Source organism: Lygodium microphyllum, unplaced genomic scaffold, assembly GCF_053477565.2.
Source record: "Lygodium microphyllum isolate KBCC unplaced genomic scaffold, Lygodium_microphyllum_v1.1.10 scaffold_68, whole genome shotgun sequence".
Lineage (NCBI taxonomy): Eukaryota > Viridiplantae > Streptophyta > Polypodiopsida > Schizaeales > Lygodiaceae > Lygodium > Lygodium microphyllum.
The window spans coordinates 260,001-272,500 of NW_028229551.1; the positions used below are offsets into that span (position 1 = coordinate 260,001).

At 63.2% G+C, this 12,500-nt stretch overlaps 1 non-coding gene across 1 annotated transcript; it reads right to left on the reverse strand.

Annotated features, from left to right (window-relative positions):
- Positions 1–12,256: 12,256 nt before the first annotated feature.
- On the reverse strand, positions 12,257–12,375 carry LOC148008762 (5S ribosomal RNA). Its single transcript, XR_015689947.1, has one exon. It is a non-coding gene; the product is annotated as a 5S ribosomal RNA (ribosomal RNA).
- Positions 12,376–12,500: the final 125 nt, after the last annotated feature.

Consider the following 12,500-nt stretch of genomic DNA (forward strand, 5'->3'; position numbering starts at 1 on the left):
TGTTAAAAACTCAGATGATGTTAAAGGGGGTGATAATAATAAAGGTACTCAAAATTCGGGGGTCTTAACACGCCTCCCTATCAAGGCGGTCAGTGTCTATCCCGCTAGACTCTTAGACTTAACCAAAAGTTCGGGGGTCTTTACCAACTCGCTATCAAGCCGGTCAGGGTCTACCCGCTAGGTGCCATGCCCACTGACTCGATACAAGTGCGGAACATGGTCTTTCGGACTCGACATAAGGTTAACCACCCACCGACTCGATTACAAGTGTGGAGTGGCCCTTGGGACATAGACTAGGAAGAAATCTTTTATTGATGAGCACTTCAATCCATCCACCTGCTGACTAACTTACCAAACACAGAGTGGAGGTAACCCAGTTGGGTCCTGGCAGTATGAGTGCGCAGACCATGCCAGCGGACTAGAGGCACGACTGGGTGCTCAACTAGGAGCATGCCATGCCATGAAAGCAAGGACCCAAAAGTTGGCGCCCTGCAGAATGTGGCCCTGATTGGCCTGATCTGTCAATCCACGCATCAAGTGGGAGAAAGCATTTGCCCACGCTGGAGTGGACGCATTTCTCCATTTTCTTGAGGTAGCATTTGACCACCCAAGAGTGACCGCATACCTCAGCTTACGCGAGGTGCACTTGGAAGCCGCACCTCCTCGTGAAGAGGGTGGGGCGTTGTATGCCCTAGGTTGATGAGGAAACCGCCGTCTTGCGAAGGTGGTACATCTCCTTACGCGTAAAGCGCGAATGGTAAGGGGGTTGGCCGTTCTTTTATACTCGTGGCTACGCGAGTTTTCCACTGCTTTTCTAGCAGCTTGAACCATAGCCTTTCGTTTATACTCCTGGCGAAAGGAGTTCTTCATCCTTCGGATCTTAGATCTGTTCTGGTGCACTGAGGGCACAGGATGTGTAGCCTTTCGTTTATCCTCCCGGCACAAGGAGCTTGCTAGATAACCATCATATGCATTGTACAAGCCCATTCCTTTATTCTCCCGCGGCAAGGAGTCTTCGACCGTCTGAGTAACAACCCTGACTCTTTCTTTATCCTCCTGAAACAAGGAGTCTTTGCAAGAATCATCATTGAACATAGCCATTCGTTTATCCTCCTGGCATAAGGAGTCTTCACAGGTATCACCCTGCTGCTCGTCCATTCGTTTCTCCTCCCGGCACAAGGAGTCTTCATAGGTATCATCTTGGAATGTGGCCATTCGTTTATCCTCCTGGCTCCAGGAGTCTTCCGATTCTAGATCTGACCCGTAGGTCTCACTGGTTTCAGCACCATCTTCTATCAACACTCCATCAAACATAAACTTAGGCCCAATGGCCTCTGGTATGCACATTGTAGGGTGTATGGCCTCGGGTTTCTTTATACTCATCCGTGCCTTCACGAGTTCTTCATCCTGCTCTTCTATTTCTGAATCTGACCCGGAGGTCACCTGTTCATCCTCATAATCTTCGATGAGCACTCCATTCACGATATAGCTAGGCACTCTAGCGCCTGATAAGCTCAATGGATGAGTGTTGGCCATGGTTTCGTTTATACTCGTCCATGCCACCCCGAGTTCTTCATATTGCCTCTCCGTATCTGGCCCGTAGGCCCCTTCTGGGTCTATCTGATGTGTGGCCGTTCGTTTAGGCTCCCGGCTCAAGGAGACTGCAAAGATGTCATCATGAGCATCTGCTGTTCGTTTATCCTCCCGGCCCCTGGAGTCTTCACAGGGATCACCCTGATAGATGTCCATTCGTTTATCCTCCCGGTACCAGGAGTCTTCACAGGGATCACCCTGATAGATGTCCATTCGTTTATCCTCCCGGTACCAGGAGTCTTCATAGGTTCCCTCTTGTAGGTGACATTGGCCTGACTCCTCATAACATATGGCCCTCTCTTCTTCTTCTTCATATCCTTCGCTCCAGCCCCACTCCTGGTCCACTGGACTATCTGCATATTTTTTTGGATCTTCGGTTTCTGACTCGTCCCCACCTGACCCGACTATGGCCCCTGTCTGCTTGCCAATAAATTGGCCACGCGAGTTCGAATCCGACTCCGTGCCATACTGAGAGTCACCAACCCGCGAGCTCGTACCCGGCTCCGTCTGGCCTCTCTTTCCCTTCACGGACTCATCCCATAGCAGCCTGACTTTAGCCATAGCGGTCCTTTGTGTTACGGTCCAGACCGATTTCTTGTGTACCGCATCTTCATTCTCCTCATATTCTTCTTCATCATTTGCATTCCGCTCTTCATCTTCTTCTTCTTCATCTGACTCCGTAGAGTCGCTTTCAGTATCTCTACTTGACTCCTCAGAGCCCTCTCCACTCCCACTCGACTCCTCAGAGTCGTCTCCATCCTCATCAGACTCCGAAGAGTCATCCTCATAATCATCCGACTCCGCAGAGTCATCTTCATTATCACTAGACTCCGTAGAGTCATCACTATGCTCACTGGAACCTTCGTCGCTTGAGCTTGAACTGGGCTCCTGGCGACTCGGTATTGCTCTTCCTCTCGTATAGGTAGCTGGGGTCGACAGGGCAACCCTTTGTGGGGTAGGACTTGGCATCATTTCCTTCTGAGGCTTTGGTGTTGGCAAGCCACCCACCGCAGCATCTGCACCAAAGTCGCTAGCAATCCCCTTCTTCAAGGTGCTTTCAAGATACAAGGTATCCCCATCGCCCACTTCTGCAAGGTACTCACAATATTGCATAATACTAGCATTCAGCACTTCAACTTCTTTTTGGCACGAGTCCAGGTCACTGCGGACCTTCTCGATGCGCCGGTCCAGCTCCGACAGCACCGTTCCAAGGGGCTCTGTTTTGCCATTCAGCTTATCCACCTTGGTTTGACATAGCTTAGCTTCTAGAGACTCCATCTGCAGGTAATCTACTAGGAGGCGCCTTTTTTCAGCATACCTCCGCTCGATTTCTTCTTTTCTCATGGCAGCCTTTGATTTTCGCACAAGGGACATTTTACTTCTACCAGGCTCGCTCACTCGGGGGTCATTGCGCACCAGCCGAGGAGTTTGCTCTGATACCAAGTGTGACGACACTCCCGTGGAGCCGTCAAGGGGTAGGCAAGACCCACCCCGTGAAGCCCGCCTCATGAGGGATCACCCTCTAATCAGCGTCTCCACAGCGTAGAGAACGCGTATCACACCCCGACACGGAACGCCGAAAGCGTAACGCGTAACGCGTGATGTGCAGCGGAAGGTAACACGCAACGGGGCTAGGTAACGCGACACGGTATCATGGTAACATGGCACAAGGAAACAACAAGCTGTGAGGGTCTAAAAACGTAGGGCCCTTCTTGAGGGCCCGAGTATATTGCAAGGCGCAAACGCGCAAGGCACAAGGGTAGCGGGCACGGGATGGCGCAATAATCAACCTGCACTCCACCACGACGCGACACCGCTGGTGAGGTAAGGGCTCATGGAGCTCGCATCCCTCATAGGTGTTGTGACGACACTCCCGTGGAGCCGTCAAGGGGTAGGCAAGACCCACCCCGTGAAGCCCGCCTCATGAGGGATCACCCTCTAATCAGCGTCTCCACAGCGTAGAGAACGCGTATCACACCCCGACACGGAACGCCGAAAGCGTAACGCGTAACGCGTGATGTGCAGCGGAAGGTAACACGCAACGGGGCTAGGTAACGCGACACGGTATCATGGTAACATGGCACAAGGAAACAACAAGCTGTGAGGGTCTAAAAACGTAGGGCCCTTCTTGAGGGCCCGAGTATATTGCAAGGCGCAAACGCGCAAGGCACAAGGGTAGCGGGCACGGGATGGCGCAATAATCAGCCTGCACTCCACCACGACGCGACACCGCTGGTGAGGTAAGGGCTCATGGAGCTCGCATCCCTCATAGGTGTTTTCGGCTCCAACGGCAAGGCATACCTACAAAGCCCGAAATTTTCCTTGGGGGGGGGGGGGGGCGAAATTTTGAGGGGGGGTGGGGGGGGGGGGGGGGGGGGCGCCGAATTTTGAAGGGGGGGGGGGCGAAATTTTGAGGGGGGGGGGGGTGGGGGGCGAAATTTTGAGGGGGGGTGGGGGGGGGGGAGGGGGGGGCCGAATTTTGAAGGGGGGGGGCCGAATTTTTGGGGGGGGGGGTGTGTGTTGAGAGGGCCCGAATTTTTGAGGGGGGGTGGGGGGGGGAGGGGTGGTGTGGTGTGGTGTGTGTTGAGAGGGGGGGCGAATTTTGGAGGGGGGGTAGGGGTGGTGTGGTGTGGTGTGGTGTGTGTTGGGGGGGGGAGGGGGGCAGAATTTTTGAGGGGGCGTCCCAACACACACCACCCCACCCCTCCCCCCCCTCAAAAATTTCCCCCCCCCTCAACACACACCACACCACCCCTCCCCCCCCTCAACACACCCCACCCCACCCCTCCCCCCCTCGCCCCCCCTCAACACACACCACCCCACCCCTCCCCCCCCCCCCCAAAAATTTGCCCCCCCCTCAAAATTTCGCCCTTTCCCCCCCCAAAAATTCCCCCCCCCCCTCAACACACACCACACCATACCACCCCTCCCCCCCCCTCCAAAATTCGCCCCCCCCCCCCCCCCTCAACACACACCACCCCACCCCCCCCCCCAACGCACACCACACCACCCCTCCCCCCCCTCAAAAATTCCCGCCCCCCCCTCAACACACACCACACCACCCCTCCCCCCCCCCTCAAAAATCCCCCCCCCCCCCCCTCAACACACACCACACCACACCACACCACCCCTCCCCTTCCCCCCCTCCAAATTTCGCCCCCCCCTCAACACACACCACCCCACCCCTCCCCCCCCCCCAAAAACTCGCCCACCCCCTCCAAATTTCTCCCTTTCCCCCCCCCAAAAATCCCCCCCCCCCTCAACACAGACCACACCACACCACACCTCCCCCCCCCCCCCTCCAAAATTCGCCCCCCCCCCCCCCAACACACACCACCCCACCCCTCCCCCCCTCAAAAATTCCCCCCCCTCAAAAATCCCCCCCCCTCAACACACACCACACCACGCCTCCCCTTCCCCCCCTCCAAATTTCGCCCCCCCTCAACACACACCACCCCACCCCTCCCCCCCCCCCCCGCCCCAAAAAAATTCGCCCCCCCCCCCAACACACACCACACCACACCACCCCTCCCCCCCTTCCAAAATTTGCCCCCCCCCCCCCCCCCCCCCCGCCCCCAACACACACCACCCCTCCCCCCCCCAAAAATTCGTCCCCCCCCTCAATACACACCTCCCCACCCTTCCCCCCCGCCCCCCCTCAACACACACCACCCCACCCCCCCCCCCTCAACACACACCACACCACACCACCCCTCCCCTTCCCCCCTCCAAATTTCGCCCCCCCCTCAACACACACCACACCACACCACCCCTCCCCCCCCTCCAAAATTCCCCCCCCCCCAAAAATCCCCCCCCCCCCTTAACACACACCACCCCATCCCCCCCCCCTCAACACACACCACACCACCCCTCCCCCCCCCCTCAAAAATCCCCCCCCCCCTCAACACACAAAACACCACCCCTCCCCCCCCCCCCCTCAACACACACCACCCCTCCCCCCCCCTCCAAAATTCGCCCCCCCCCCCCCCCCCCCCGCCCCCTCAACACACACCACCCCTCCCCCCCCCCCTCAACACACACAACCCCACCCCCCCCCCCAACACACACCACACCACACCACCCCTCCCCCCCTCAAAAATTCCCCCCCCCCCCCTCAACGCACACCACACCACCCCTCCCCCCCCCCCCTCAACACACACCACACCACACCATACCACACCACCCCTCCCCTTCCCCCCCTCCAAATTTCGCCCCCCCCTCAACACACACCACCCCACCCCTCCCCCCCCCAAAAATTCGCCCCTCCCCTCCAAATTTCTCCCTTTCGCCCCCCAAAAATCCCCCCCCCCCTCACCACACCACACCACCCCTCCCCCCCCCCTCCAAAATTCGCACCCCCCCCCCCAAAAATTTCCAACCCCCCCCCTCAACACACACCACCCCACCCCTCCCCCCCCTGAAAAATTCCCCCCCCCCCCCCCCTCAACACACACCACACCACCCCTCCCCCCTCCCTCAAAAATCCCCCCCCCCCCTCAACACACACCACACCACACCACCCCTCCCCTTCCCCCCCTCCAAATTTCGCCCCCCCCTCAACACACACCACCCCACCCCTCCCCCCCCCCCCGCCCCCAAAAAATTCGCCCCCCCCCAACACACACCACCCCACCCCCCCCCCCCCCAAAAAATTCGGCCACCCCCCTCAACACACACCACACCACACCACCCCTCCCCCCCCCCCTCCAAAATTCCCCCCCCCCCGCGCCCCCAACACACACAACCCCTCCCCCCCCCCAAAAATTCGCCCCCCCCTCAATACACACCTCCCCACCCTTCCCCCCCGCCCCCCCTCAACACACACCACACCACCCCTCCCCTTCCCCCCCTCCAAATTTCGCCCCCCCCTCAACACACACCACACCACACCACACCACCCCTCCCCCCCCTCCAAAATTCCCCCCCCCCCCCTCAACACACACCACCCCACACCACCCCTCCCCCTCCTCAAAAATCGCCCCCCCCTCCAAAATCCCCCCCCCCCCTCAACACACACCACACCACACCACACCACCCCTCCCCCCCTAAAAATTGCCCCCCCCCCTCAACACACACCACACCACCCCTCCCCCCCCTCAAAAATCCCCCCCCCCCCAAAAAAATCCCCCCCCCCCTCAACACACACCACACCAGCCCTCCCCCCCCACAAATTGGCCCCCCCCCTCAACACACACCACCCCTCCCCCCCCCCTCCAAAATTCCCCCCCCCCCCCTCAACACACACCACCCCACACCACCCCTCCCCCCCCCCCAAGAATTTCCCCCCCCCCCCCTCAACACACACAACCCCCCCCCCCCCAACACACACCACACCACACCACACCACCCCTGCCCTTCCCCCCCCCCAAATTTCACCTTCCCCTCAACACACACCACCCCACCCCTCCCCCCCCCGTCCAAATTTCGCCCCTTCCCCCCCCAAAAATTCGTCCCCCCCCCCTCAACACACACCACACCACACCACACCACTTCACCCCTCCCCCCCCCTCAACACACACAACCCCACACCACGCCTCCCCCCCCCCCCCCCTCAACATACACCACACCACCCCTCCCCCCCCCTCAAAAATCCCCCCCCCCTCAACACACACCACACCACACCACCCCTCCCCTTCCCCCCCTCCAAATTTCGCCCCCCCCAGCACACACCACCCCACCCCCCCCCCCCCCCCCCGAAAATTCGGCCACCCCCCTCAACACACACCACACCACACCACACCACCCCTCCCCCCCCCCCCCGCCCCCAACACACACCACCCCTGCCCCCCCCCCCCCCTCAATACACACCTCCCCACACTTCCCCCCCCCCCCCTCAACACACACCACCCCACCCCCCCCCCCTTAACACACACCACACCACACCACCCCTCCCCTTCCCCCCCTCCAAATTTCGCCCCCCCCTCAACACACACCACCCCACGCCTCCCCCCCCCCCCAAAAATTCGCCCCCCCCCTCAACACACACCACCCCACCCCCCCCCCCCAACACACACCACACCACCCCTCCCCCCCCCTCAACAGACAAAACACCACCCCTCCCCCGCCCTCAAAAATCCCCCCCCCTCCAAATTTTGCCCCCCCCCCCCCCCCAAAAAAATTGGCCCCCCCCCTCAACACACACCACACCACACCACCCCTCCCCCCCCTCCAAAATCCCCCCCCCCCCCCTCCCCCCCCTCAACACACACCACCCCACACCACACCACCCCTCCCCCCCCCCAAAAATTCCCCCCCCCCCCCTCAACACACACCACCCCATCCCCCCCCCTCAACACACACCAGACCACCCCTCCCCCCCCCCTCAAAAATCCCCCCCCCTCAACACACACCACACCACACCAGACCACCCCTCCCCCCCCAAAAATTGGCCCCCCCCCTCAACACACACCACCCCTCCCCCCCCCCTCCAAAATTCGCCCCCCCCCCCCCCCCCCAACACACACCACCCCACAGCACCCCTCCCGCCCCCCCCCAAAAATCCCCTCCCCCCCCCTCAACACACACCACCCCACCCCCCCGCCTCAAAAATCCTCCCCCCCCCCCGTCTCAACACACACCACACCACACCACACCACCCCTCCCCTTCCCCCCCTCCAAATTTCGCCTTCCCCTCAACACACACACCACCCCACCCCTCCCCCCCCTCAAAAATTCCCCCCCCCCCTCAACACACACCACACCACCCCTCCCCCCCCTCAAAAATCCCCCCACCCCTCAACACACACCACACCACAACACCCCTCCCCTTCGCCCCCCTCCAAATTTCGCCCCCCCCCTCAGCACACACCACCCCACCCCCCCCCCCCCAAAAATTCGGCCACCCCCCTCAACACACACCACACCACACCACCCCTCCCCCCCCTCCAAAATTTGCCCCCCCCCCCCCGCCCCCAACACACACCACCCCTCCCCCCCGCCAAAAAATCGCGCCCCCTCCCCTCAATACACACCTCCCCACCCTTCCCCCCCCCCCCTCAACACACACCACCCCACCCCCCCCTCAACACACACCACACCACCCCTCCCCCCCCCCCTCAAAAATCCCCCCCCCCCCCCCTCAACACACACCACACCACCCCTCCCCTTCCCTCGCTCCAAATTTCGCCCCCCCCTCAACACACAGCACACCACCCCACCCCTCCCCCCACCCCCCCCCAAAAATTCGCCCCCCCCTCCAAATTTCGCCCCTTCCCCCCCTAAAAATTCGCCCCCCCTCCCCCCCCTCAACACACACCACACCACCCCTCCCCCCCCCCCCCTCAACACACACCACACCACTCCCCCCCCCCCCCCCCCCAACACACACCACCCCACCCTCCCCCCTTCTCCCCCCCCCTCCAAAATTCGACCCCCCTCACCATGACATCCCCCCCCACCCATAATACAACACGACGTGACGCGCCCCCCATGACATCCCCCCACCCTCCAATGACACGACACGACGCGACGTGCCCCCTTCTCCCCCTTCACCCTCCACACACACCACACCATGTCACGACGTGCCGCCTCCCCCCCCCCCCATGACATCCCCACCCCACCTCCCCATCCATGACACGACACGACGCGACGCACCCCTCCATGACATCCCCCACACCCCCCATGACACGACACGACGCGACGTGCCCCCCCTCCCCCTTCCCCCCTCAACACACACCACATCATGTCGCGACGTGCGGCGCCGCCCCCAATATACACCACACCACACCCTGGACAAAGCCACATTTTGAAGGGGGGGGCGAATTTCTGAGGGGGGGGGGGCGGGGGGAGGCGTGGTGTGGTGTGTGTTGAGATGGGGGGGGTGAATTTTGGAGGGGGGAGGGGTGGGTGTGTGTGTTAAGGGGAGGGTGGCACGTCGCATCGTGTCGTGTCATGGGGGGGCGGGGAGGGGGGGAATGTTATGGGGGGGGGGGGGGGGGGGGGTGGGATGGGGATGTCATGGGGGGGGGGGCGCGGCACGTCGCGACATGGTGTGGTGTGTGTTGAGGGGGGAAGGGGGGGGGGGCGCGTCGCGTCGTGTCGTGTCATGGGGGGGCGCGTCGCGTCGCGTCGTGTCATGGGGGGTGGGGGGGGGGATGTCATGGGGGGGCGCGTCGCGTCGCGTCGTGTCATGGGGGGTGGGGGGGATGTCATGGGGGGGCCGAATTTTTGAGGGGGGGGGGTGGTGTGTGTTGAGGGGGGAGGCGAATTTTTGAGGGGGGGACGTCATGGGGGGGGGCGCATCGCGTCCTGTCGTGTCATGGGGGATGGGGGGGGGGAGGGGGGTTGTCATGTTATGTTGGGGAGGGGGCGCGTCGCGTCATGTCGGGGCATGGTGGGGGGGAGGGGGCATCGCGACACCCCGCGTCACCCCCCACGACACGGCACACCCCGCCACCCCACCCCACCGCACCCCCCTACGACGCGGCGCCTCCCCCCCCCACCCCACCTCGAAAAACCCCGCTCCATCCACAGCACCCCACCACTCCTCCAAAAACCAGGCTCGACCCACCGTGCCCCGCCTCACCCCCCCACGACACGGCGCACCCTCCACCCCACCGCACCCCCCCACCATGCCCCCCGCACCCCACCTCGAGAAACCCCGCTCCCTCCACACCACCCCACCACGCCTCCGAAAACCCCGCTCGACCCACCCCACCTCGCGTGAGCCCCCCCACGACACGGGACACCCCCCACACCCCACCGCACCCCCCCACGACGCGGCGCATATCCCCCACCCCCCCTCACCCCACGTCGAAAAACCCCGCACGACCCACCCAACCCCGCGTCACTCCCCCATGACACGGCACACCCCCCCACCCCACCGCACCCCCCCACGACGCCCCCCCCGCACCCCACCTCGAAAAACCCCGCTCCCTCCACGCCACACCACAAATGCCTCCGAAAACCCCGCTCGACCCACCCCACCCCGCGTCACCCCCCCACGACATGGCACACCCCCCACCCCACCGCACCCCCCAACGATGCCGCCCCGCACCCCACCTTGAAAAACCCCGCTCCCTCCACAGCACCCCGCCACGCCTCCGAAAACCCCGCTCGACCCACCCCACCTCGCGTCAGCCCCCCACGACACGGCACACCCCCCACACCCCACCGCACCCCCCCACGACGTGGCGCATATCCCCCCCCCTGCACGCCACCTCAAAAAACCCCACTCGACCCACCCAACCCCGCGTCACTCCCCCAGGACACGGCGCACCCCCCCACCCCACCGCACCCCCCCACGACGCCCCCCCGCACCCCACATCGGAAAACCCCGCTCCCTCCACACCACCCCAACACGCCTCCGAAAACCCCGCTCGACCCACCCCACCTCGCGTCAGCCCCCGCACGACACGGCAAAAACCCCCCCACCCCACCGCACCCCCCCACGACGAGGCGCGTATCCCCCCCCCGCACCCCACCTCGAAAAACCCCGCTCGACCCACCCCACTCCGCGTCACCCCCCCACGACACGGCGCACCCCCCCACCCCACCTCGAAAAACCCCGCTCCCTCCACGCCACACCACCACGCCTCCGAAAACCCCGCTCAACCCATCCCACCCCGCATCTCCCCCCCACGACACGGCGCACCCCCCCACCCCACCGCACCCCCCCACGACGCCCCCCCGCACCCCACCTCGAAAAACCGCGCTCCCCCCATAGCACCCCACCTCTCCTCCAAAAACCCCGCTCGACCACCCCCACCCCGCGTCACCCCCCACGACACGGCGCACCCCCCCACCCCACCGCACCCCCCCCCGCACCCCACCTCGAAAAACCCCGCTCCCTCCACGCCACCCCGGCACGCCTCCGAAAACCGCGCTCAACCCACCCCACCCTGCGTCACCCCCCCACGACGCCCCCACGCACCCCACCTCAGGAAAACCCGCTGCATCCACACCACCTCACCCCGCGTCACGGCACACCCCACCGCACCCCCCCTCGACGCGGCGCATCCCCCCGCACCCCACCTCGAAAAACCCCGCTCCATCCACACGACCCCGCCACGCCTCCAAAAACCCCGCTCGACCCACCCCACCCCGCGTCACCCCCCCACGACACGGCACACCCCTCCACCCCACCGCACCCCCCGACGACGCGGCGCATCCCCCGCGCACCCCACCTACAAAAACCCCGCTCGACCCAAGGGACGTCACCTCACCCCCCCACGACATGGCACACCCTCCCTCCTAAGAAATCCCGCTCCGCAATGACACGGCACACACACCCCACTGCACACGACCCCCTCCCGCGACATGGAACCTTCCACCCCCCGACGGACCTCCTCAAGAAACCCCCCCACGACATGGCACCCCCCCGCGACATGGCACACCGTCCCTCCTCAGAAATCCCCGCTCCAACAACCCGCCCGCACAACATGGCACGCCCTCCCTCCTCGGAAAACCCCGCTCCACCGAACCCCCCCACAACATGGCACACCCTCCGCTCCCAAAATACCTCGCACCTTGAGGAGGGGGTATCACGTGAGAGCGAGGCAGAGGGAGGGGCCAGGCACGACGTACGCAAAGACAATCGCGACGAGGAGAGGAGGCGCCGCGTCACGGCAAGGCGAGGGGGTTTCCTACCACGATGTCAGCGTTGGAGAGTCGAGACGTGATCCAAGGGGATTTCCATGCCACGGTCTCGAAACAAGCATGCAAAAGGGTGCAGCACCAGGACTTCCCGGGAGGTCACCCATCCCAGTACTGTTCTGGCCCAAGCGCGCTTAACTGCGGAGTTCTGATGGGATCCGGTGTATTAGTGCTGGTGTGACCGCACCACAAACACAAAGGAATTCCAAAGAGCTCTTGTATACTCGGAAAGTGGCACGAGAGAGCTCAAGAGCGAGGCATGGCGGCATGCCATGCCGCTCATGCCACGGAGGACGCGACTAAACGCGAACCGT